The sequence below is a fragment of the Sus scrofa genome, chromosome 3 (assembly GCF_054392235.1).
Source record: "Sus scrofa isolate SSC_HxYL_T2T_F1_AM1 chromosome 3, Sscrofa_HxYL_maternal_Yorkshire_Landrace_v2.0, whole genome shotgun sequence".
Lineage (NCBI taxonomy): Eukaryota > Metazoa > Chordata > Mammalia > Artiodactyla > Suidae > Sus > Sus scrofa.
The window spans coordinates 106,591,104-106,614,961 of NC_139385.1; the positions used below are offsets into that span (position 1 = coordinate 106,591,104).

The 23,858-nt window shown below is 43.2% G+C and overlaps 1 protein-coding gene across 5 annotated transcripts in view; it reads right to left on the reverse strand.

The window, feature by feature from the left end:
- The window catches only part of PRKCE (protein kinase C epsilon), a 514,046-nt gene that overhangs the window by 52,107 nt on the left and 438,081 nt on the right, over positions 1 to 23,858 (reverse strand). The gene's annotated exons all lie outside the window — the stretch shown is intronic.

The window sequence follows — 23,858 nt, forward strand, 5'->3', positions numbered from 1 at the left end:
AGTCAGAATGGCCATCATTAATAAATCCACAAATAACAAATGCTGGAGGGGTGTGGAGAAAAGGGAACCCTCCTGCACTGTTGCTGGGAATGTAAGCTGGTACAGCCACTTTGGAGAACAGTTTGGAGATACCTTAGAAATCTATACATGAAACTACCATATGACCCAGCAATCCCACTTTTGGGCATATATCCAGGCAAAACTTGCCTTGAAAAAGACCCATGCACCCGCATGTTCACTGCAGCTCTATTCACAATAGCCAAGACATGGAGTCAACCCAAATGTCCATTGACAGATGACTGGATTAGGAAGATGTGGTATATGTACACAATGGAATACTACTCAGCCATACAAAGAACAAAATAATGCCATTTACAGCAACGTGGATGGAACTAGAGGCTCTCATCCTGAGCGAAGTAGGTCAGAAAGAGAAAGACAAATACTATATGATATCACTTATATCTGGAATCTAATATAGGGCATAAATGAACCTTCACAGAAAAGGAAATCATGGACTTGCAGAATAGACTTGTGGTTGCCAACAGGGATGGGGAGGGAGTGGGGTGGATTGGGAGCTTGGGGTTAATAGATACAAACTATTGCCTTTGGAATGGATTAGCAATGAGATCCTGCTGTGTAGCACTGGGAACTATGTCTAGTCACTTTTGATGGAGCATGATAATGTGCAAACATAGAATGTGTACATGTATGTGCAACTGGGTCACCATGCTGTATAGTAGAAAAAAAATTGTATTGGGGAAATAACTATTTAAAAAAATAACAATAAATAAATAAAATAAAATCGTCTATTTCAAAAAACAGCTTTCCAGATCAACAGAGGTATCATGTGCCAGGGTTGGCCCAGGGAACAGCTTTAGTAACGAAAACATCAAACCTAGCAATGGGAAGAAGAGAAGGGACTTCCAGAATTCCACTCTGAGGGAAAAACAAAGCAATGACTCTGCGAGTGACAACGGGAGACACATCTCTGCACAAGGCAGCCTAGGCTCCATGTAGGAAGAGCCCCGATTCAGAGAAAACCCACTGGAACTCTGTGCTCTCCAGGAGGCTTCCGATCTCCATCAAGAAGGATCAAGCAGCTTTCCTTCTTGCTCTGGGTGAGTGAGTGCACTGGAGGCCCGGCCCAGCAACAGTCCAGCTTCCCAGGCCCCCTGTCTCCTGGCTGCCCTCTCTGGCACACCTACCTTCTGCCCCATCTGTGGGGCAACTGTCTTCTGGAGATTTCTTCACTTCCCATTAAAAATCACTCTTCCCCAAACTATAAGCCCTTCTGAATGACATGAAAATCTGTTCAATGTCATTAAGCTAAGGTGGGCACTTACCTTACTACAAAATATTGGGCAATTAGTGGCTAAAATAGGACTTGATGCATCACTTCCCTGGGGAACCTGCACAGACTGATCAGAAGATTCTGGACAGTTAGTGAGGAGGTGGGGCCAGGGGCACAGCTGCAATCCCACTATTCACATGCCGCCTGGAGGGGGCCTAGATCCCTCCCAGGGCCCTCCTAGTGGCGCTGCCTCAACCCAGCCTTGCACGCAAGTCTGAGTCAGTCACTCTTTGTTTTTTTTTTTAAAACCTTAGGACCATTCTTGGAGCAGGATTTGGATTTTCTTCATGTCGTTCAGCTAAAATTCAGAGTACTGCTCACTCCCTGACTTTTCTGGCAATCACCAGCTGAAGGTATCTTCACAGTAGGGCGGGATGTTGGGCCACAGATGAAAAGCAATAGGTTACATTCAATGGAGGGAGGTGCATATAAAATGTTGGCCTAACTCTGCCTCTGGAAAAAGTGATACCTGGCTTTCTAGCAAAGCTTTTTTCAATTACAGTCAAGGTCAGGGAGTGTACTGAGGGCACAGGGGTGTACTCACAGAGCAGCACGGACCCTCAGATTTAGCATTTATAGCTGTCGTTCTCGAGCTAACCTGAGGGGCCAGGACAAGTGGCAATTTCCACCTGTAGACATTCAAATCTCTAAAGGTATATATTTTAATTTTTTTTTTTTAAATGAAGTCAGTGTGTGGGGTAACCCAGCTGGCCAATGAATGAGCCTGCCGAGGGGAGACAGTGACAAGGTCTGGGAGAGGGATAGTTTCTCAGCCAGAAAGCAAGTGGTCTGACCAAATTAAACATAGGAACGTACAGTTTGCTGGAGGTTCAGATCAATGGCAAATTAAGTCCTCCAAATATTCTATTCTGATATAAAGAAATGATTTGTGATTTTTTTTTTCAAGTGCTGCAGCAAAACAGAAACTTAAATGAAAAAAAGGTGGTTAACACAAGCTATAGGATGTGCCCAGGCATGTCATATGAATTATGCTATATACTTTATTACATGTATGCATATAATAAAGTATATAGCATGATTAATACAATTTTATTATTCATAATAAAACATACCTCTATACTAATCATACTCCACACTGTATTACATATATAAGATACATGTATAGAATTATATATTACTTTATTATAGATGTAATAAAGTATAGAGTATGATTTGTGTAGAGATATTTTAAATATATAGATATAAATATATAGATATTGGGGATTATGTGTTACCTGAATATACACAATGCAGTACACATGAAATAAAGTAGGTAACATGCAATGTAAGAATGGACCCAGGCAATGTATAACCCTCAGTCTCTTCTCTTCTCTCTCTCCCATATATTAATCATACTCAGTACTTTATGGTGGGGAGTTCCCGATGTGACTCAGTGGGTTACAAACCGACCAGCATCCATGAGGATGCAGGTTCGATCCCTGGACTCTCTCAGTGGGTTAAAGATCCCGCATTGCAGTAAGCTGTGGTGTAGGTCATAGATGCAGCTCAGGTCTGGCATTGCTGGCAGATACAGCTTCAATTTGACCCCTAGCCTGGGAACTTCCATATGCCACAGGTGTAGCTATAAAAAAAGCAAAAATTAAATAAAATACTTTATGGCATGTATAATATGGCATAGGTAACAAAAAAATATACACACATAAGAAAGTATAGCTGACCCTTGAACAACACAGGTTTGAAGCGTCCAAGTCCACTTATACACGGATGTTTTTCAATAATTATGTACTACATAATGCTCCACGGCTGGCTGAATCGTAGATGCAGAATTATAAATACAGGGGACTTAGTGTAAGCTGTACACAGATTTTCCACTGTATGGAGGGTCAGTGTCCCTAACCCCTGCCTTGCTCAAGGGCCAACTGTACATACATGTAATACATACACAATATAATTAATACATATCATATATATAGAGAGATGGGAGTTATGTATGATTATATATGCGTACAATAAAGTGTGTATGTAACAAGGTATCTAGTATGATTAATATATGTAACAAATATTTTAGTATAATTTGTACATGTATATTCATATTTTATATACTAGCGTGTCTATCTGTAGTATAATACATATATATAAGCATATGTTTTACATAAAATCAATAGAAGTGTAAGTAACTTAGATAATATTGGTGTTATTGGTTTCTTCTCAATTTTGCAATTTATTTTTACCTACTGGTGTGCTAATAGAAATGCAAACAACGACTTTTGAAGTCTTCAGAATATACAAATGCTAAATCTGTCATCTTATTAGACTAAAAAAAAAAATCACTATTTTCATGCACTAGTGGCTTCAAATAGAAGTTAAACAAATGCTAATTTCCTAATCTGTGGATAACATTTCCAGAGATGAGCTGTTAAGATATACATACAGATAGATAGATAGATAGATAGATAGATAGATAGATAGATAGATAGACAGATAGATAGACAGACAGACAGACATACCCACAATCATACCTGCTCTTTTTTGAAACATAAATGTTCTGACATAATGGAAAATCACTGCAGGGCACAAGTATAAACTATAAAACAATTAAAATCATAAATCCAAATGGCAGCAATTCTGAGTCTTACAACATCCAGCTAAGCAGTTGCCAATCTGAAAAGCTCTGCCCTGGGCCCCATGGGTGAGGCGGCTGGAGCTGGGGTGAGAGACGGGCCCAGCCAGCTTCCCATAGGTGGCCTCCAGCAGGAAGCCAAGGCTAGCTGGTGTCCCCTTGGGACAGTGGGATGGTCAGCCCAGGGCTCAAGAGCTTCCAGGGAAGAGGCTGCCCAAGGGTATCTAGTCAGCGTGTGTCCCTTTCATAGAAAAGACCATGTATTCATGCATTCAGATATTTACTGAACAACTACTGTGTGACATGCACTGTTCTTGGCATGGAGGAAGCAAGTTCCCTGCCCTCATGGAACTTACACTCTTAAGTGGAAAGAGACAAGCAATTAACATAACAATAAATAGTACGTTTAGAATTGAAAGGAACATTTAGGCTGGGATGAACTCTGGTCTATGTCCTTGTTTCCTGTCCATTACGGGGTAAGCATTTACTGAGCACCTTCTAACTGCTCTGGCTTCTGTGAGACAGAATTCTAAGACTTGGCTTCTGCCATCTGATGGAACCAGGAGAAAATCCTAAAGCCATCGTGCTCAGTGGTAGTGTGTGGTGAGTTCTTACTTGTGCACATCATGTGCCGTCATTCAGCCTTCACTTCTCAATAACATGTCATTGCCTTGTCAATCTTATTTTTAATGATCTACCAGGGACCTAGGGGCCTTTGAAAAACTGGTTAAAGATCAAGGACTTAAAGATTAGGGGACATGCACCAAAACAGGGACTCTCCATGATGCCGCATAAGGATTAGAAAGGTAGAGCATGTGAGACCGAGCTGGAGATTGTGCCATCTCCAGATGTGAGACTGAAGTCTGACACGAATCTGAAGATGACTCTGGTTCTGACTGGTGACTAATGATAATTAGATTTTATCTTTATTTCCCACCGGAGCTGACTTTGTTATGGGTGGATGAGGAAGGTACCTCAGTTATGAGTTGTGGAAGGACATGGGACATCCAGGTAGGGCCATATTGATACCCCTGTGACTTCTGAGGCAAGGGCACCCAGGTGAAGAGGCTGTGAGCTGCCCAGGCTGTGGTGGGCCATGGTCATGTCTAAGAGCCTTGGCTGTGTCCAGCCTTCTTGGTCTCCACCCATTTCCCCCTTGATTTTTCAGCTTGCCTGTTGTATCTGTGATCCACCCCATCTCTGTCCAGCAAATTCCTTCTCTGTGCAGGTCAGCCAGAGCTATGCCCACCATTAAGACCCCTAAGCCCCCTGCCCCGCAGCCCTAGGCCAGTCAAAAAACCCCTCACTTATGCAGACTGCCTGTGATGACAGCTACTCATGGTCAAAGGCTTACAAACCTGGAACTATTGCAGGAGACAGGTATTTTGAGAGTGGAAAGACCCTGCTGGCCATCATACATTCCTAAGTGCCTGTGGATGACCTACTATGTGCACAGCACAGGTTGGGAGCAGACACCAATAGGGAGAAGAGCAGTGAGGAACAGGCAATACCAAATGCATTTGTCTCCGTGCTCTAAGCGAAGGCTGGGACAAATAATAGCTACTCGGTGCATGTTGACATGACCCAGAAGCTGAGAGGTTAGGATCAGATGCTGGTTTAGGGCTCTCTCCCCTTCTCTTAAAAAAAAAAAAAAAAAAAAAAAAAAAAGTCTATACAGCTGTTTCTACTCCAACTACAGAATAAGAGAAAACATTAAGTATCTTATCCGAGCCTGAAGGAATCATTGCACAGGACGCTGTAGGAAAAGGAGATGAAGAATCCAGGGTTTTTGCAGTATGGGAAGAAAATATCAATGATGAATTGTCAAAGGGCAAGGATCAACGAGTTTGAACTGAACAAACCTGAAAGCTAAATAAAGAATCGAAACTGCAGCAGCAGCAGCAGAGCTACTGGGAAGCCCCAACTCTGCAGGCTCTCTGGCCCTGAAGCCTCTCTTTTTCCATCCTTTGCCCTTCAACTCCTAGGCTAAGGGTCTGGAGGCTTAAAATAGCACACAGAGACGCCAGTTTTTAAAGCTCAACACCACCACCCATGTTTCAAAGGTGCTCATCTAGGGTAAGTCTATCAATGCTGAGCCTAAGACAACTGTAGATGAGTGAGGTGTGTCTTCACCATCCAGAGCTTTCCTCACCTCGCCCCTGCCCCTGTCCTCAGGGGTGGCCTCCTTCTGGTTCAGGGCCTGCTGGCAATGGCATTCATCTTCCAGTGAGAACGAACCCAGTGGGGAGAGGGGCGGGACCTCACATCTGTCAAACTCTGATCGATGCTAGCTAGCTTCCGTGGGGGTACCCAAGGACACTACAGAAAGAGTTTCCACAGGGAAAAATGCTTTTGATCTGATGCTAAAGTGGAAAATATAGACTGAAGTCTCAATAAACATCAAATAAAAGATATAAATAGTAAGTGTTCACTTTCAGGCTTCTGCAGAGACTGTTCCCTCTGCCTGTAACACTCTTCCCCTCCCAGCACTTCCTGCAAACAGCATTCATGGGCTCAATCTATTAGGTCCAGTGCCCCTGCTAAGAGGTGCAAGGTGTCTGCCATAGTGTTGGTGAAGAGGAGATGTGAATGCCTGTTTGCTTGTCTGTCTCCCCCACTAGGCACAAGGAGGGGACAAAGGGACAAAGTTCACCACTTCATCCCCATGGGACCCCACACGGGGCCTAGGATGTAGTGGGCGCTGAATGAACATCTGCTGGCTGCTTTCCTGAGGATGGAGAGAGGCACTGAGAGGAGATGCAGAGAGATCTCTGTGTGCTGAAGGGGGTCAGCTACCAAGACAGCCTGCACTTGGACATACTTACTAAAGACAGACCCATTAAGGAAATCTCTTCGGGAAACTTAGTGTAGCCTGTGCCACAGCCTGGATGCCAAGCAGATAAAATAACACTGTCTGAACCCACTCGACAAGAACCAACCTGCTGGGCTATTAGTACCCTGGCTTGGCAGCCCCAATCCTGCTGCTGACGTCTGCCCCGCTGTTTGCACAGATTAACTTGCCTCAAATAATTTTTAATCATTTTAAACAGGTACTTTACTGAGATACAATGGAGACACGTACAGCATGATTTTGATTCACACTCCATTTTGTTAGGCAATGATCAGGTATGGAATGGACTTTGATTTTCATGCTTATTCAATTCTCATGTGAATTAGGAATGACTCACTGTCATAGGCTGAGACATTTGTTTTTCTCAGAGGGTCCTTACTTATGGACCTAATAAGTATCTTGGCACTTAATTTTTTTTTTATGTACATATGTATTAGTGTGTGTATGAACTTAGAATTATTCAAAGACACTAAAAAGTGGGAAAATTCCATCAGCCAGTTGTATTTGGCTAGATGAAGTCAATGACAAATTTATTTCCCTCCTGACGATACAGTTAACCCTATCCGGGAAACTGACACTCCTTCCCCACTACTTTAAGCCCCGCAGGGTAAATAAATGTCCAATAGACCAAATTCACAAGAGTCCTCTGTTCCAGACAAACCAACCTCCACAAACTCCAATTTTTATTTTAAACCCATCGTTACCTAAAATGCCTCCCAAGTCATTATTGTGTTCACTTACTGGCTGGTTCAAAGAACTTTCTATAGGAGCACCGTCTATCAGAAATGGAACAGGCCTCCTTGTCAGTCTCATAATGGGGACCGTGCCTGTTTTTCCTTCCTATCAGAATTTGGATCACCGAGTTCTACAGAATGTATGGTCCGTGGTACAGACCATCAGTTCATTCCCCCACATACTCTTTCCAAAGCCAGTTTTACTAATATTTAGATCGATAGAAATGCAAGCCAACTAAATTCACATTTTCTAAAGTTTATGTACATATATTTGACAAAAGCATGGCAGTGAAGAATTTGAGAAATTACCACAAAATACTGGGCAATTAGTGGCTAAAATAGGCGAGACACTATTGTGAATGATTACCAAAGTGTCTCATTGGTGCCCCAGTGAGAGAGCCCAAGTGAGATATCCCTTTGTCCAGAACAGATTTAACTGTATATAAAAAGTTCCTCTCAAAATCACACATTTACCAAATGAGCAGAGGTTACTCGTGGAGAAATGTTTTAATTGTTCGGGACCATCTGATACTATATAAACATGCGACACAGCCATCTTTGCCATTACATGGACTGTATGAAGGTCTCTGCTAGACACAGCTGAAGATCAGAGAGCTCTTAAAGGGTTTGTAGTATGTCAACATTAGATCAACGAGCGAGGGGTACAAAGAATATGATGTTTTTCTTCCACCCAGAAGACCTAACATAAATGTAGAGCCACAGATTTGCAGTCATTTTTGAACACAAGTAGGGATTTCCAGTTGGGGAATGAACATAGAACCATGTCAAGGGTACTGATCAAATAAGGTTTCACAGAAGAAGAAGAGGGACTCAATTTTATTAATATCAGCTGATTAGACTGAACTGTTCTTTAAAAGGAGAGTCTTTCTGGATGTTGTCTATTCATACTCTTTGTGACAGCTCAGGAGGCAGGATGCCATTTTTTTGTTTTGTTTTTTTAGGGTAGTACCCACGGCACATGGAAATTCCCAAGCTAGGAGTCCAATTGGAGCTGCAGCTGCCAGCCCCTGGCCACAGCCACGTAGGATCCTTAACCTACTGAGTGAGGCCAGGGGATTCAAATGCACATCCTCAAGGACACTAGTCAGGTTTGTTACCACTGCGCCACGACGGGAACTCCAGCCATGTCATTTTAAGTGGAAATAAGAAGAGTATCCAGAGCTTGACACTAACATTTCCTCGTTTGTTTATTTATTTTTTTGTCTTTTTGCCTTTTTTAGGGCCACTTCCCATGGTATATGGAGGTTCCCAGGCCAGGGGTCCAATCGGAGCCTACGCCAGAGCCACAGCAACTAGGGATTCGAGCCGTGTCTGCAACCTACACCACAGCTCACAGCAACGCCAGATCCTCAACCCACTGAGCAAGGCCAGGGATCGAACCCGCAACCTCATGGTTCCTAGTCGGATTCATTAACCACTGCACCACGACAGGAACTCCACATTTCCTCATTTATAAGCGAACATTTAAACATCACTTTTCTAAACAGGAAGGCTTAGTGAAATGGCCTGACTGCTTCAGTCGCTTGAACTCTGCCATGTCTTCAGTTTGCCTCTCTTTCAATCCATTTGTGACTCATAAACACTGGTTTATTTATTGTTAGCAACTTGATTACTCAGTGCTTGGAAAGGCCCTAATCCTTGCCACCAAACACCTAAGAGGGTCAAAGAAGGATGAAAATATAAAAACCATTGCATTTGCTTTAGAGCTCTGTGATAAAGAATGGAACTCTTTAGGATTCTACACAGCAAACAGGAGAGAAATTGTTCATTCCTCCAAGAGAAATAATTCCTTGCTTTGGAGTCGTGCTTTTGACTTACCCACAATTCTTCTAGCCCCATTATCTCATTGCACCTTGTTCTAGTCTCCCTACTTCCCAGTAACTGTTCCACAATTGGAGGCAATAGCTGAAAACATTAAAGTGTGTGATTTGCGAAGTTTCCGTCGTGGCACGGCGGAAAAGAATCCAACTAGGAACCATGATGTTGCGGGTTCAATCCCTGGCCTCGCTCAGTGAGTTAAGGATCTGATGTTGCCATGAGCTGTGGTGTAGGTGGCAGACGTGGCTTGGATCCCACGTTGCTGTGGCTGTGGTGTCGGCCGGCAGCTGTAGCTCAGATTCGACCCCTAGCCTGGGAACCTCCATATGCTACAGGTGCAGCTCTAAAAAAGATAAAAAGACAAAAAAAAAAAAGTGTGTGATTTGCTTATCTTTTTACGCTGAGTTTCCCTTGAGCAGTGTGTAGACAAAAAAAGGTGGGGAGGCTGAAGTGTTTTCCTTTGTAAAGTTTTTCCTTTCCTTTGTATTTGCACATTTTTGTTACTGAACTTGAGTAAACCTATTTCTTAAATTTGAAATATACATTCCAAGAGTCCCAGGCGACTCAGTGGATTAAGGATCCAGTGCTGTCACTGCCGTGGCTTGGATTGCTGCTGAGCTGCAGGTTCAATACCTGGCCAGGAAGCTCCACATGCCACCAGCATGGCCTATATAAATATAGGACTAAATATACAATAAAACATATTGTACATGCATGGCCTATATAAATAAATAAATACACATACACACACACACACTCCAGAGGGAGGTTTCAGACTCTGACCATCGAGCAGTAAATGTTGCCCCAATGACTGATGGCTAGGTAGTCTGGCAAAGTTTTCTAGAAACTCTTCTCAAGTTTTACTGAGGGGTACTAAGCTCAGTTTTATAGGAGAAATAACTTGGCTTTGCTAGCTTTCCTAAGTATAACAGAGGCAAACACTTGTTGACACAGGGCTAAAGAACACAGACTATGGTGCAGGTGGAGCCAGGTGCCAATGCTGCTCCCCTACTTCCTGGCTCTGGAAGCTTCTTGCTTCCTGCTACAACTTGAAATCTCAGTTTTTCTTTTTTTTTTTTTTTTTTTGACTTCTTAGGGCCTCGCCCTCAGCATTTGGAGGTTCCCAGGCTAGGGGTCAAATTGGAGCTACAGCTGCTGGCCTATGCCACAGCCACAGCCACACCAGATCTGAGCCGTGTCTGTGAACTACACCATAGCTCATGGCAACGCTGGATCCTTAACCCACTGAGCGAGGCCAGGGATGGAACCTGCGTCCTCATGGATACTAGTCAGATTGGTTTCTGCTGGGCCAATATGGGAACTCCTGAAGTCTTAGTTTCTTCATCTGTATTATGTGGACAATGCTATCTGCCTCAAAGGTGGTGTTCCCAGGGAGTTCGTGAAGGAATAGATGGGAAACACTTACCTCGGTAATGATTATTCATAACTTTCAAAGTGAGGAGCTTCTCGTATCAACCCAGACTTAGGCAAGATCAGAGGGATACAGTGAGGGCTATTTAGCATCTTTCACCACTGGGAGACCTAAATGTAAAACTCTTCTACGGGCAGAACGGTGGTTACCCCGGGGGTGAAGGGTGCTACTAACTGAAGGGACATTAGGCTGCTGGGCTGCTAGAAATACTCTTTATCTCGATCTGGGTCACACAGGTGCATATTCATGCAAAAATCTGCTAACATCTGAAAACAGTATACTTTGCTGTAGGCCTATTATAAGGCCTGAACAAGAAGAAAGAAATCTCGGAGTTCCCGACATGGCACAGTGGTTAATGAATCCGACTAGGAACCATGAGGTTGCGGGTTCGATCCCTGGCCTTGCTCAGTGGGTTAAGGATCCGGCATCGCCGTGAGCTGTGATGCAGGTTGCAGACGTGGCTCGGATCCCACGTTGCTGTGGCTCTGGCACAGGCCGGCAGCTACCGCTCCAATTAGACCCCTAGCCTGGAAACCTCCACATGCTGCAGGAAGCAGCCCTAGAAAAGACCAAAAAAAAAAAAAAAAAAAGAATAAATCTAAACGAAGGCAGGGAGGGAGAAAGGGAGGAAGGGAAGGAAAAAATGGCGGAAAAAGAAAAAAGGGGGGCAGGCATAAATATTGTTTTTTTGGCTGTGCTTGTGGCATGAAGATGCCTGAGCCAAGGATCGAACCTATGCCACAGCAGTGACAATGCCAGATCCTTAACCCGCTGAACCATGAGGGAACTTCTACTTTGTTCTTTTTAAGTTACCCACAAACCCAGTTCAGGAAAGCCCTGTTCGATGAGTGAGGTGACTGGTCAAAAGAATACTGCTCTTTCCTCCATGATCAGATCAGATCCTAACTCCCGTTCCGAGGCATTCACGAATACCATTTTTGGTACATATTAAGTACATGAAACCATGGGGGTATGTGCTCAGGGACTGCCTGCCAGTCTGTGTTTAGTCCAAACGTGCCTACTGACATGTGCTGGGCCCTAGCGCTCTATGATCCTTGTACTGAAGCTGATGAGCCTACCTTCCCCCCCAGTTTCCCATCGACAAATTGGCCAACACTTTCTAGCCATCCCCTTCAAGCCCAGCACCCTTCCAGGCCCTGTACATTCCCCACCGGAACCCATACCACCTCAGAGGCCACTGTGCTTCTTGCAGGCACCTCCCCGAGGGTGTCAAAGACAGGAAGTGTGTGCTCCCTGGCATCAGACGGAACAGACTCGGGAGACTTCTCTCAGTGAGCAGGGTGGGGCTCTCGTCTCAGGGCTCCAGGAGGGTGCCTCCTCAGTCAGATCTCAGGCCATAAAATGTTCAAGACAGTCTGGTTCCAAGAGGCCATAAACAAATGCAATGTCTACTTTATGATGGGTGCACCGAGGTGGAAATGAAAATTGTCTGCCTGTGTATTCTTAATCCTTTTAATCCCAAGAACACCAAACCATTATTGGTATAAATTCCCTACAAAAAGCACGGAAAGGGTGGGGTAACAGTGAAGGTGCTCTGGGGAGATCGAGTTGCGATGGTAAAACGACTTTCCAAAAAATTTGTTTTGTTTGAAATAAAATGTATCTGGACAGGAGTGGTTTTAGCTTGGACATGGATCCAGGCAGTTCAAAAGGATGCTGTCCCACGTTCACGCGGCACGTGTAGAAGGATCACAGAAGTGGGAAACATCTTAAGAAGAAGAAAGGATCACACTTAGATGATTCTAGTTTTTCTAACATGGAGAGAGTCAAAATCTTTGCCGACTTAATACTTACCAAAAAAGAAAAAAAAAAAAACCAACAACCTTTGGTTCTTCAAATATGGGTGGTAACTTTTGAAAGAAAATGCTACACAGTCTAAGAAGCTAAATTGTAGGATCTTGTTGAGTGGAGAAGAGGAAAGGAAATGCCTTCCTGTATCTTAAAAGGGGTTCATAAAGCCTGATCTGATTTCTCCAGGGTCTGAAAAGCCAGCAGTCCTGTCTATACTCCACCTAAGCTGCATAAACCTTAGCAGCCAAAACAAGGGTCCTAATAACTCATGACCTTTCCAAGCGTTTAGAGTTGCATAATCATAGAATTCTGGAGCTGGGCAGGCAGGGTTTTTCTTTTTCTTTTTTCTTTTTTTTTTCCTTTTTAGGGTTACACCCGCAGCATATGGAGGTTCCCAGGCTAAAGGCTGAATCTTAGCTAAGCTGCCAGCCACAGCCACAGCAACTCAGGAGCTGAGCTGCATCTGCGACCTACACCACAGCTCACTGAAATGCTGGATCCTTAACCCCACTGAGCGAGGCCAGGGATGGAACCCGCCACCTCATGGTTACTGGTCGGATTCATTTCTGCTGCACCATGACGGGAACTCCCAGGCAGGGTTTTTCATCCTTGATGCTCCTGACATCTCGGGCTGGACAATTTGTTGTGGGGGCAGCCCTGTGCGTGGCTGGATATTTAGCAGCACCCCTGTTCTCCAGCCACTAGATGCCCGCAGCAGTGCCCCCTCCCCAGATGCAACAACCAAAAGTGAGTCCAGACATTGTCAAATGTCCCCTGCAGACAGAAACACCAGTTGGGAACCACTGTGCCGGAGAGCATCTGGGATCACTTGCTCTAATCGCATCAGAGGTGAGGAAACTAAGGCCAGTGACAGCGCCTGAACCTGAGATCAGGGGTTTTCCCCCTTAACAGGGCTGCTGAGTAAGAGCGGGATTTTCTCTTTTGCCAGAACACCATGCTAAGGAACTGAGTTTCTTAAGTCTATTGTCTAGAATGGCAGGAACAAAAGAGCCTCAGGAACAAAGGAGCCTTCTGGTTCCACCCAAGCATCACAGCACTAAGCAGTGCCCCAGTCTTCTCCCACCTGCAAACTCCCAGGGTACCCCCAACTGAAAGCCAGGGAAATCCGCAAATTCCCTGGAGGTATTTTATTTGCTTTTTAGGGCAGCACCTCTAGCATTATGGAGGTTCCCAGGCTAGGGGTAGGATCGGAGCTACAGCTGCCAGCCTACACCACAGCCACAGCCATGTCAGATCCGAGGCACGTCTAGGACCTACACCAGAGCTTTCGGCAATGCAAGATCCTTAACCCCCAAACCTGCGTCCTCATGGATGCTAGTCGGGTTCCTTACCGCTGAGACACAACAGGAACTCCCCCTGGAGGCATTTTAAAACACACTGTAACTATGGACTTTTGCTTGTTTGATCCAAACTCCAGCAACAGAAATTGAGAATCCTAAAGCCAAAATTAAGATATGCTGAGTTCCACTAAGAGACTGGGTGGGGTGCTCCCTGGTCTGTGTTGGCAAGAATCTAGCGCTCTCTCTGCTACTGGAACACTGCGTGTCTCTTAGTCCATTGGTTTAGAAGGTCTCATTGCAGGCGTCTTTAATGTGCTAAAAGTGATGGTTTCTGGGAAAAGAAATTGCTGGAAAGAGTATTACCTCTCCTAGCACTAATGTAAACCATACTGCAAAACCAGCCACTACCCTAAAACTAAATCCATCCTGTTCAGCCTAGAGAGATTAGAAGTTGGAGGAAATTCAGAAAACATGAGCCCCACAGGGCCAATAAACCATATTTAGAACCATCCAAATGTATTTTATACTTATAGGAATTTTATTTATAATAATTTGAATGTCTTCTTTGTGCCCCACTCATTGTTTGTAAAGATTAAATGACATCATTTAGCAAGAGTCAAGAATGCCCTTAAAAGAACTAATAGACCAAGTTGTTTCTACCATTTAAGAAAGGGGGAAAAAAAGGCGAAACAAAACCAAATTAACAAACCCTGGTTGGTTTTTTTTTTTTCTCCTTCACAAAAATAACAGAAGGAAAGCTGCTACTGTAATCAGCAGTGATTGCAGGCATTTCCTGTATTTTTATATCAAGCTGGTTGTTTTTTTTCCATTACATACCCAGTGAACTCCAGTTAGGTCAAGACTAGGGAAAAACAGGACCAATTATGCCTCCAAACCCACAAATCTGCCTACTAATTTTATTGTGTTGACTCCATGGGTCCAGGGAGCCAGTGAAGGGAAAAGCTCCATTCACATCCCTCTCCAGCCCTATCCCAGCTAGTTTCCAGCAGCCCGAGAAAGAAGTCTTGCTCCATCTATCCCAGGCTGAGATTCAATCAGGTTGCTGAAATGAGAGGGTCCTGGGCCAAAAATCTGCTTTCTCAGAAGTTCCCAGGCTCCCTGCGGTCAAGACTACAAGCCTACCTTTGGACAGGTCAATGCCTGAACCTCCAGGTCCCATAGTTATTCTTATCCATCACTAGGTTCTTCATTGTCATGTTTTAGCCCAAAGAAGGGCAAGATGGTCTTCCTCCATATGCCTCACCATCTATCTCTTTAAGTCAGTTTCTTCCTGCTTTGTCTTCAGTGGCTATAAGATTGCACTAAAAGCTTCCTTAGTGAAGTCCATAAGCGCAGTATCATCAAACAGTCTCATCGCCATTTTTCTATTAAGGCTCACCACAAATGGTGTATCCTACTGTGTCCCTGCCCTTCTTTCCCTAGTTTTTATTTTCTTTTTAAAAATAATTTTTTTTTTCTTTTTAGGCTATACCTATGGCATATGGAAGTTCCAGGCTAGGGGTTAAACTGGAGCTGCAGCTGCTGGCCTATGCCACAGTCACAGCCATGCCAAATCTGAGCCATGTCTGAGACCTGCACCACAGCTTGCGGCAACACTGGATCCTTAATCCACTGAACAAAGCCAGGGATTGAACCCGCATCCTCATGAATACTACTCAGGTTCTTAACCCACTGAGCCACAACGGGAACTCTGTTTTTCCCTAATTTTTAATATCCTGCTTATGCTACAATATCACACTGTGGTCAACACAGTGTTTTCACAGCTGCCAGTAGCTACTCTCTCTTTTAAACCTTCTGAAAGGCTGTGAAGACCTTCTTTACCAACTGGAGATCATTACAAAACGATGAGAAGCTCTCTGGCCAACCTCGGGCACTCTCTTTCTCCACCCTGTCCCTCAGCTCCCCAAGTGCCCACTCTCCTTTGTTTGTGGAATTTCAGGTAGGTTTTCTTCTTGGCAATACCTCTCATGCCCAAGTTAAACAAATTACTTAATCGTCTTAAGTGACAAGGTCACAGAGAAGTCTTTCCCAGTGACAATTCCACAAAAGTGTCCTAAAGTGATTATTCAGGATATTTCCCTCTGAGCTGAACCTATAAAGTTACTTGACTCTCTGACAGTTTATTCTTCAATTATCCATGCTACTTAACACTTTGTCTTAGTGTTCATATTAATTCTATTACCTGATGTAATAGTCAGTTTTACAGAATATTAGAGCTAGGGTGGACCTTTGAGGTAAACAAATGCCATTCCGGAATAGTTTTACAGGATTAAGGATTACAAATATTTTCCTAGCCCTTCTGCGATTACCTCAGATGACCCCACACTTCAAGGCCAGGTGTACTTTCAAGTCAAAACCTGACATATTTAGAACCGACCTTGCAACCAATCGACTAATATTTAGAGATTACCTACCACATACCTGGCTCCACATTAAGGTAATACAAGGGAATAAACACAACACCAAACAATTACTAAGTCCTTTCTCCTTTAAGCCCTACAACCGTTACCTAATTTATGCTATCCCGGGATTTAAATGAGGCCATGGAAGGTCAGAAGGGAACAAGAACTGGCCAGCGTGCAGAGCCAGGATCCCATCATTCCAGATGTGTCTGGCTCACAGGTGTGTGATCACCCAGCGTGGCTGCTGCAGGTCGGGTTCCTCAGAGGTTACCCGCGGAAAGTACTGAGGCTGCTGTGTCTGTCCACCTGTCTCTTGGACCTTACGTAGGAGGTCTTTCAGAATCCATCTTTCCCAGCCACTCAGAAAAACCTGGGTTTTTCCTTTATAGGCACACATGTTTGCTACCAAATGATGTTCAGAAAGCAGACTTACCTCCAAAGGAGGACTGTTAGGCACATTAGAGACTATTCAGTGTAAAGCCTAGACAGGGGGATAAACACAGTCACCGTAAAAGCAGTATTTTTGCCCTGAGAATAACATCTCCCCGGAGGACTCCTTTAAGAGAGACAATAACATTCATTTGGATGTGTAAACTCTGCTATGTTTGCTGGACAAAAAATAAAATAAAATAAAATCAGTCTGTTTCCTTATTGCAGCATTGAGAAACTCCTAGCCCTTGAGGCCCTCACATGCTTTCTGGAAGAGCTAATTTGATAGGATCCTCTAGCCGTTTTGACAGTCCTTTCCCCCTGCCTCCCACTTTCCTTCAAACATTAAATTGGGTTCTTAGCTTAATAAAGATAAAGTCCTTTGTTTCATGTTCCTTCTTCTATGAAATTTGACCGATCATTTTCTTTACTGCTGGCTTCCTTTTAAGCAACAGCAAGAAAAGCCACCACAGAATTCTTTAGATTCTCCAAATGAAAGGTCTTTTTGCTGGCCACGGCTTTGCCTTCCTCTCTCCAAAGAGAACTACCAACATACATCCTCATGCGCTTCTCCTTCTCCTTCCGCTAATTTCAGTATAGGATATTTGTGTTTATCACACATTATTTGTGATGGTTAAATTACTGTTGCCGGTCAAGCAGAGGGCAGAGTGGGGACAAATGTGGGGACCATACACTTGGCTAGCAGGCATGTGAGGGCTGTGGGGGGTGTGAGCATTGTTATCAGTGCAGACCAAATCCCATCAATTAAACGGCTCACTTGGGGTTTCTATTTGTTTGTTTTACTTTTCAGATTCCACATATAAAAGGTAACATATAGTATTTATCTTTCTCTGTCTGACTTATTTCACTGAGGATCATACCCTCCAGGTCCATCCATGTTGTTGCCAATGGCAAATTTTTATTCTTTTTTAGGGTCAAGTAATATTCCTCTGTGTGTGTGTGTGTGTGTGTGTGTGTGTGTGTGTGTGTGTGTGTCTGTGTGTGCGCGCGCGCATGTGCACACGCATGCTCCACACCTTCATTTTTATTAAGCTGTTGATGGACCCTTAGATCACTTCCATATCTTGACTACTGTAAGTAACGCTGCTGTGAACACTGAGGTCAATGTATCTCTTCGAATTACTCTTTTCATTTTCTTCCACCTGGTTTCCGCTAAGGACAGATGCGGGTAGGAGGTGGGAAGAACACCAGCAGAATCTTCCAGCCTTCTTATTTCATAAATGTTCTAAGGGGTCAACAGCACTGGGTCACTAGATGCTCACTCATCTCCTTTCACCTTATCTTATTTTTATCATCATCTTCTTTTCTTTGAAACTAGGATGAAGGCATCTGGGACACCGTTACCAAACTGCTTATCACCTTGGACATTTTAGATTAGAATCCGACTGTGGGTTGTAGTTGCCGAGCAGTTCACTGCCACGAGAGCACACTGCTCTCTGAGAAGTCCTAAAAGGCAGCTCTCATTGGACATTCTCCATCTGCAGAAACGTGCCCACCTGCCAAACAGGGATATCCTCCCTGAAGCAGGCTTACCTCCTACATAGCCCTGCGCTAGGCACCTTGGAGGATCAGAGGGGAGGACAGATCATGTTCCTGGACCTCCAAGGCTAATGATTTAATTGGGGAGACAAAACTAACAGGCGTGAACCATTTCGGGACCAAGCAAGGAGTACACCCTACTCACATTCTGAAATCCCATAAGCCGCCAGGTGGATGAAGGCTCACTCATTCACCTTTTGGGGAAAATCTCACCCTGATTCTCCTGCCCCTGTTACTATTATACAGCAAGTTCTCTCTCTGTGTAACTTTAGGCCTTTGGTTCCTAATAGTAAGGAATTTTATTTGCCTTATGTTGAAAAGACAAACAAAGATGAAGACTTACATACAAAGATAAAAGAAAAGAAGGCAAACAATGGGAAAACGCTCTCTGAGATGGACTCCCCAGGGTACCCTCTATGATGGGGTGCTAATTACAGAGGGGCAAAGGAGCCTGTGTCTGATTCCAAGTTGGCTCTAAATATAGTTCTGTATCTTGCTTCCATCGAAAACACTGATTTATAATTCAGACAAACACATGAACAGATCTTGGGAGCTTTGAAGTCAGTGCTAAAGCACATATAGATAGCTCCCAAATCTGGCCTCATGCATGCAAGGCTATACCTCCCATTGATGGTCAAATGTAGGTAAACAAAGGTGCCTTCGCTAATAAAGGATGCCCACTGGGGAATTCCATGGCATCTGCAGAAAGGTGGCATTTCTGGATTCCTTACACCCCTCAGCTTCTTCTTCCAGCCATGTGCTCAGGGCCTCAGGTCTCTAAACAGGACACACTGGTGGCCATTTCTCACCAGGAGTTGGGATCTAATGAGGTGTGCATTTCTTATGTGACAACTAAGTTAGGTGTTCAGACTCTCATCAATAGCACACACCTCCACTACACCTCATAGGAACCTGGCAAGGATGGGAAGCAGAGGCTGGGAATAGGACTGTTTGAGAAAGTGTACAAGGTTGGGGGTGAAAGTCCAAGGTAACTAGCTGAGCTTGAAAACTTTATTCTGCTTTGGGCAGTTGACAACTTGTGAAATAATACTGCTCTGATCCTTAAGGCAGACACAGAAATTTCCTTTAGACAGAACTAGCTTTTCCCATATTTAGTTTGATGCTGTCCAACATACCCACCACCACTGTAAAACAGAGCCAAGCACTATGGGATTCTTCTGTGCAGGCACTTCTCCTGCCCATCTGGGTCCAAAGGCCCAGCTTGGTATTGTTCAGATATTACAAATATGTCTGGGGAGTGAAGACAGAGGCAGTGATTCATTCTCATTAAATAAGAACTGCAAATTCAGGAAACAAAAATACAAGAGAAAAATAAGGAAGTAAAGGAAAATGAATAACTAGCATTACCTAGAATATTGCTGAGGAGAAAACTGCAGAGATGAAGCACAATCACCTGCCTGGGATCCCCACTACAGCAGGACCAAAGAATATGCAGCTGGTGTTCCATCAGGATCTATTGTTTTATGATGGATGTGAGAAGGGTGGCTACCATCACGTTGTCCCTGATGCCTGCACCAGTCAGGAATCCCTTTTTGCCCTAGAGCTGACCTTCCCCAGGGCTGAGAGGGAACTCCCTATGTGAAGCATGCTAGGAAGTAGCCCTGCCTCCTTTCCCCACTGCCAAATCTACCTGGAGAGATTTGTTCTTATGATTCAAGACATCTCCTCTGCTAATGTTTAAATCCTTCTACACACCCATTAAGTCTTGCCTAGAGTTTCCAGCTCAAAAAGGTATACTGAGGCACAGTAAGCATCTTATTTAGAAAGAGAGATGCGATGACAATTGATAATAATAATAGTCATGATGTGGGCACCTGCTGGGTCCTTACCATCTTCTTCAAGGAAGGTAGTAATATAAACATTTTGTAGGTAAGGACACTGGGACTTAGAGAGGTTAAGAAATTTCTCATCTCTAAGTGTGTCATTGGTAATGAGGTTAAGAAATTCCTTGTCTGTAATCCCAGATGAGTCTGGGATTCAAGTATGGGGCTGTCTGACTTCAGAGTTCTATGATTAACTGTGGACTGCAGATCAAACAGGCCAAGTGAGCCTATTTGCATAAGTGACCACATATACAAAAAAAAAAAAAAAACCTCAGCCCATAACCATATGTCTGTCTATTTAGGGCAATTATTCTCAGCTGAGATGCAGTGATGGAAGTGGGGTGTCCAGGTCAGCTGTGAGGTCTATGAAGTAATTCAGTAGGACCAATACAGTAATTATGGAAATGGTTAATATCTAGTGCTCACCACCACACCAAATACCTTGTGAAGTGCTTTGATGCATGGCCCTAGGTAAGCCCAACAAACTCCTTATGAAGGGGGTATTATGACCATGGTTCATAAGTCCTAGAACATCTTTCCTTTTCTTTATGTTAACAATTTTGAAGTTAAGATGCACCTTACAATTGGCAATTTTTCTTTTTAGTAAAAAAGCAACAAAAAGGGTGGGGGAGGAAAAGAGAACAAATGTAACAAACAAAAAAATGGTTACAAAATGGTAGCTATTATGCCACTGATCCTGATAATCATTTCACACATAATGCACTATATACACCAAATAAAAGACAGAGACTGTCAGAGTGGATTAAGAAACAACAAATAAGACCCATCCCATGTATATGTTATCTACAAGAAAAATACATTAAATAATAAAGATTCAGATAGATTCAAAGCAAAAGGATGTAGAAGGAAATGCCATTTTTTACATTAATCAAAAGAAAGCTGATGTCCAAAAATAAACTCAAAATGGCTTAAAGACTTAAACATAAGACATGACACCATAAAACTCTTAGAAGAGAAGAAAGGCAAAACATTCTTTGACATAAACTGCATAAAATTTTCTTAGGTCAGTCTCCCAAGGCAGCAGAAATAAAAAACAAAAGCAAACCAATGAGACCTAATCAAACTTACAAGCTTTTGCACAGCGAAGGAAACCATAAGAAAAATGAAAAGACAACCCACAGAATGGGAGAAAATAGTTACGAATGATGCAAGTAGCAAAGGCTTAGTCCCCAAAATATACAAACAATGGATTAATTCGACAACCAAAAAAACAAACAACCCAGTCAAAAAATGGGCAGAAGAACTAAATATAAATTTCTCCAAAGACAGACAGATGGCCAGTAGGCACATGAAAAAATGCTCAACATCACTAATTATTAGAGAAATGAAAATCAAAACTACAGTGAGGTATCACCTCACATCAGCCAGAATGGCCATCATGAATAAGTCTACAAATAACAAATGCTGGGGAGGTTGTGGAGAAAGGGAACCCTCCTACACTATTGGTGGGAATGTAAACTGGTGCAACCACTATGGAAAACAGTATTTCCTCAGAAAAATAGAGAACTACCACATGATCCTGCAATCCCTCACCTGGGCATTCATCTGGACAAAACTACAATTCATAAAGATACATGCCTGGTCTTTATGTATGTTCACAGCAGAGCACAATTCACAATAGCCAAGACATGGAAATAACCTAAATGTCCATCAACAGATGAATGGATTAGGAAGATGTAGTACATATACACGGTGGAACACTACTCAGTCATAAAAAAGAATGAATCAATGCCATTTGCAGCAACATGGATGCAACTAGAGATTCTCATACTAAATGAAGTTAGTCAGAAATAGAAAGGCAAATACCATACAATCTCACTTAAATGTGGAATCTAAAATATGGCACACATGAACCTATCTACAAAATAGAAACAGACTCACACACATAGAGAACACAGTTGTGGTTGCCAAGGGGGAAGGAGGAGGGAGTGGGATAGACAGCAGTTTGCGTTAGTAGATGCAAATTATTACAATTAGAATGGATAAGCACTGAGGTTCTACTATATAACACAGGGAACTATATCCAATCTCTTTGGATAGAACACGATGGAAGATAACATAAGAAAAAGAATTTCTCTACAGCAGAAATTGGTACATTTTAAACCAACTGTACTTTAATAAAAAAATAAAGCTAGACTACCTGTATTAATTTCAGAAAAAGAAGACTTCACAGTAAGGAAAATTATTGGGAATAAAAAGGTACATTACATAATGATAAAGATGACCTAAAAAGGACCTAAAAGCCTAAACAGGTATGAACCTAACAACAGAGTAGCTAAATAGATAGAAGGAAAAACTGATAGAACTCAAAACTACAGTTGGATATACATCACATCCACTTAGATACCTAATCAAAAGAGACAGGCAGTGACAAGTGTTGGTGAGGATGTGGAGAAACTGGAACCTTCGTATGTCACTGGTGGGAATGTAAAATGGTGCAGTCACTTTGCAAAACAGCTTGACATTCTTCAGAAAATTAAACCATTTGATCCAGCAACTCTACTCCTAGGTAGATAAATGAAAATACATGTCCACTCAAGGACTTGTGCAGTAATTTTAATAGTAGTGGAGTTCCCTTCGTGGCTCAGTGGTTAAAGCACCTGACTAGGATCCATAAGGAGGCAGGTTCGATCCCTGGCCTCACTCAGTGGGTTAAGGAGCCAGCGTTGCCATGAGCTGTGCTGTAGGTCCCAGATGAGGTTTGGATCCCGTGTTGCTGTGGCTGTGGTGTAGGCTGGCAGCTAGAGTTCTGATTTGACCCATAGCCTGAGAACTTCCATATGCCACCAGTGCAGCCATCAAAAGCAAAAAAAAAAAAGAAAGAAAGAAAAAAAGAAGAAAGAAAAAGAAAATAACCACCCCCCAATAGTAGTAGGTGGCCAGTCCTATCAAATGAGGAATGAATAAACACAATGTGGTATACCCATACAACAAAACATCATTCATCCACAAAAAGGACTGAAGGAAGCACTGATACAGGCTACAATACGGGTGAATCTTGAAAACACACCAAGAAGCTAGTCACAAAAGATCACGTGTTGTATGGCTCCATTTATAGGAAATGTCCAGAACAGGTTAAATATTTAGAGAAAGACAATAGATGAGTGGTTGCTTCGGGCTGGAGGTGAGGGTGAAGGAGGACTGGAGGAAGAGAGTTCAAAGAACTGGAGCTTTTTTGGAAGGATGAGAAAACTCTCAAGTGGACCATGGGGACAGTTGTACAATTGGGTGAATATACGAGAAACCACTGACTTGTACACTTTCCGTGGGTGAATGGTATGGTATGTGAATTAAATTACAAGAAAGCTGTGAGGGAAAAAAAAGGAGTATTGAACTGAAAGGAGAAATGCACAAATGCCGTCTTTCTGTGATAGGTCAGGCAGGCAGAAAATCTATAAGGATACAGTTGACCTGCACAGCACTGCCCTACTGAATCTACAGATTTCATTTTACTGTGGTGTCCTGGTAAATATTTAACAGCAGTTCTTCAGAAGAAGCAAACTTGGAACTGTGTCGTCTTGATTTCCACGGTACAAATACTCCCAGCACAGCAGATATCAAACTACCAACAAAATGTCACTGATCATGGAGGTGGGAAGAGATGGCACAGTTTGGCCCTTGGTACCAGCTCACAGATCTGATTGCTCGAGTTTCAGGATCTTTGGGAGCTCACTGTTAAA